The sequence below is a fragment of the Gekko japonicus genome, unplaced genomic scaffold (assembly GCF_001447785.1).
Source record: "Gekko japonicus isolate JY-2015 unplaced genomic scaffold, Gekko_japonicus_V1.1 scaffold3944, whole genome shotgun sequence".
NCBI lineage: Eukaryota > Metazoa > Chordata > Lepidosauria > Squamata > Gekkonidae > Gekko > Gekko japonicus.
Genome location: NW_015163207.1, coordinates 40,982 through 44,603, shown reverse-complemented (window position 1 = coordinate 44,603; position 3,622 = coordinate 40,982). Strand labels below are relative to the sequence as shown.

At 51.4% G+C, this 3,622-nt stretch overlaps 1 protein-coding gene across 1 annotated transcript in view; it reads left to right on the top strand.

Moving 5' to 3' along the window:
• SAMD4B (sterile alpha motif domain containing 4B) overlaps nucleotides 1–3,622 on the top strand; it is a gene marked incomplete at its 3' end in the record, with an annotated part of 36,143 nt that overhangs the window by 508 nt on the left and 32,013 nt on the right. The gene's annotated exons all lie outside the window — the stretch shown is intronic.

Here is a 3,622-nt window from a genome sequence, read left to right as displayed (position 1 = left end):
TAAGGCTGGGTTGTGGGCTGGGGGGGTCTCTCCCCCCAATTAAGGCAGGGTTGTGGGTCTCTCCCCCCAATTAAGGCAGGGTTGTGGGCTGGGGGGGTTTCTCCCCCCAATTAAGGCAGGGTTATGGGCTGGGGGGATCTCTCCCCCAATTAAGGCAGGGTTGTGGGCTGGGGGGGTCTCTCCCCCCTATTAAGGCAGGGTTGTGGGCTGGGGGGGTCTCTCCCCTGAATTAGGGCAGGGTTGTGGGCTGGGGTTTTTCCCCCCCCCAATTAAGGATGGGTTGTGGGCAATGCTCCTTCTAAGCTGTGGAGTCCTGTGAGCAAAAATTCTACTTTATGAAGTACTGGCATGAAAGTTGAGAGCCAGCAATTTGGCTGCTGCATAAATTAAGTTTGCTCTGGAGCCTTCCTTCCTGAGCTGAGACAAAAATGTGCGAGCCACAGGCTGAAAAACTGTGAGCTACCTCACACTACCTCACCTTAGAGGGAATATTGGTTGTGTGCTGGGAGGGTCTCCCCCCAATTAAGGCGGGGTCATGGGCTGGGGGCGTCCTCCCCCCAATTAAGGCGGGGTTTTGGGCTGGGGTCCACCCCTCTTAACCCCGGTCTCCCTGCCCCTCTAAACTCCTGCCCTTCTTTTTTCTTCCTCGCTAAAACCACCACTCTCCTCCCCAGTGTAGCTGGAGGCTGTATCTGGCTGCGTTGGGGAAAAGCAGTTTCCAGGAACTCCTTTTTAAAAAACAGCCGTGTGGTGCGGGGCTGGCTTGTGGCAACCCAGAGGGGTTTTCACAGTGAGAGGCGTTCGAAGGTGGTGGTTTGCCCTTGCCTGGCTCTCTGTGAATAGACCAAGGAAGGGCAGCAAGTTGAAGGCTAGCAAAGTTTGTGGCCGGGTAGGAGCTTTCGCGATCCAGGTACGGCCTATCTCACGAAAACTCATACCTTTGCCATGGATTTTGGTAGTCCTTAAGGGGCTACGGGTCTCTTGTTCTTTTCTACTGTGTAGGTATAGCGTTCCTGGACTTTCCGGGTGGTCTCCAGTTGAGCTTGACTACATCTGGATCAGACTGCAGTGTGGACACAGCTGTTCTGGGATCTTCAAGATATCTTCCAGATATTCTTGCTGCTTTAAATTCTCCGTAATCTAGCAGAATCCCGCCCCTCACCTTTGGGACAGTGGGACGCCTTTTTTTCTCTTTAATTTCACACAGCACAGTGTTGGAGAAGTTGTGTCTGCCTTTCTCCAAGCCCCTGCAACAGACACACGCAAGCGCTTGCCGCTTATCAGTGAGGCTCTTTGGCCACAAGTCTCTCCTGTTCCCTCCCCTGCCCAGGCTACGGTCTGTCTTGTTCTTTCCTTTTCTTTCTCCCTCCAAGACCAGGAGGTTCTTGACGCTATAAGATACCAACGGTTATTAACAATATTGGTGGGCTGTTGCTTGTTGGCAGTTACTGCCTGAATACTTGTTCTCTTTGCCCACAAGAGTGTTCAAGTTTTCTTCATTTTGTGGGGGATCCTGATACTTCTAACCTATTCACACACACAAACCTCGGTACATGCCGTCTAATCTGGGAGAACTGGGTTTGGTTCCCCACTCCTCTTCCACATGCAGCTGCTAGTGTGACCTTGGGTCAGTCACAAGTTCTCTCGGAGCTGTTCTCTCAAGGGCTGTCTTCGAATGAGCTCTCTCAGCCCCGCTGACCTCACAGGGTGTCTGTTGTGGGGAAGGGAAAGGTGATTGTAAGCCGCTCCGAGACTCCCGAGTGAAGGGCGGGGGGTATAAATCCAATCTCCTCTTCTTAACCCAAACTTTAGTCTTCTTTCTCTGGACTTTTGTCAACCAGCATTTTCCAGCACTGTCTTTTGGTGGATGTTTTCTCTCCCTGGCCTCTTCCCACGATTGTCTTGGACACGCCTTCTTCTGTGGTAGTCTTATAACTAGTATAGGACTGTGACTGGGGTGACCTTGCTTGGAATTCTTATTCAGTTATGAAGTTAACTGGGTGATTGTGGGCCAGTTACACACAGTCTCTTTCTCTCAGCCTCACCCACTTCGCAGGATTCTCGTGATAGCATGGAAGAAGGGGGGAATCATGTAAACCAGGAGTTTGGCCTTCATCTCTGCATTTAGGATGGGTAGGGGGAACTTCTGTCACTTGGCATGTTCTGGTCCAGACACAACTTTGTGTTTGGCCAGGTCCCGCTGAGTCCTACAGGTTCCACCTCTCTGGAATTAAGCTGCTTCTGTTAAGTTGCCACGGTCAGGTGTTAGCCTTTACTCTTCTCTCCACCGCCGCCCTCAGTCCAGAACCTAAGTGGATCTCCTCTCCTTGTCTCTCTCTTTTGGGCACTAACTATTAACTCCGTTGTTTTGGCAGGCGGTGATATAACTCTCATCTAGCGTCTTGGCTCCGTCCTGCTTCAGAAACTTTCCATATTCACAACAGGTCTTCTCCCCACCCCTCACCGCTGACTCCCGTGGTCTTCTCCTGCGTGGGTCGTAACTCCTAGGACACCTTTCGGCCTGCTTTCCCTCCCCCCAGCAGTCTTCATTGTGATGCCGCCATACCTGCTGTTCATCCGAGGATCCTGTTACCAAAGCCCGGCTTCCCTAGTGAATTGTGTTCCTGTTACTTTTTTGGAAGACTCTTCCAAGAGCGTGTTAAGAAATCCCTATTAGTAGGCCTGAGCCTAGAATATCCTGACAACATGTTGCTTGTTCTGTGGGGAGCTAAAGTGGTAGCTTTTCCGTTTTTCAAATTTTGAAGTCCTCCTACCTCACAGGGGAGGGGAAGGGAAAAGGAGATTGTAAGCCGCTCTGAGACTCCTTCGGGTAGTGAAGGGTGGGGTATAAATCCAATCTCTTCTTCTTGTCCTTCTCCCTGGGCTATGCTTGTGGCCATTCTAGCCAGGAAAAATCCCATGTGCTTAGAAATGTGGTGGTGTTATTCAAGGAGGGTGCGTTCCCCCTCTTCCCCTATCCCTTGGTGTTAACAGGCTTTTGAACGTTGGCCCTCTTAGAAACAGGGAATATCTTGCCTTGTCTCTTAATCACTGCTGGATGGAAATGGAGGGGCAGTGTTATCGATCCAAAGGGAACGGCCCAAGCAGGAGGGGAGCTGCCTTAGGATGGACTCTGACCCCCAGAGGGGTGTTCCCTCTCAGTGCTGGTGCGTCTTTCCTTCTTGGGTAACTTCTTTGCTGCTGATGGAAACCCCCCCCCTTCCCCCCATTTGGGTCACGATAATTTATTGAATATCTCTCACACCCTTGCTGGAAAGTCCCGTCTTTTTTGTTCTCCACCTCATTTCCTTCCAGAGCCAGTTTGGTGTAATGAAAAGTGCGCAGACTCTAATCTGGGAGAACCGGGTTTGATTCCCCACTCCTCCACTTGCACCTGGCTGGACAACTTTGGGCAAGCCAGTTCTGATAAGAGCTGCTCTTGAAAAAGAGCAATTTCTGTCAAGAGCTCTCTCAGCCCCACCTACCTCACAGGGTGTCTGTTGTGGGGAGGGGAAGGGAAAGGAGTTTGTAAGCCGCCCTGAGACACCTTTGGGTAGTGAAGGGCGGGGTATCAATCCAATCTCCTCTCCTCTCCTCTCCTCTCCTCTCCTCTCCTCTCCTT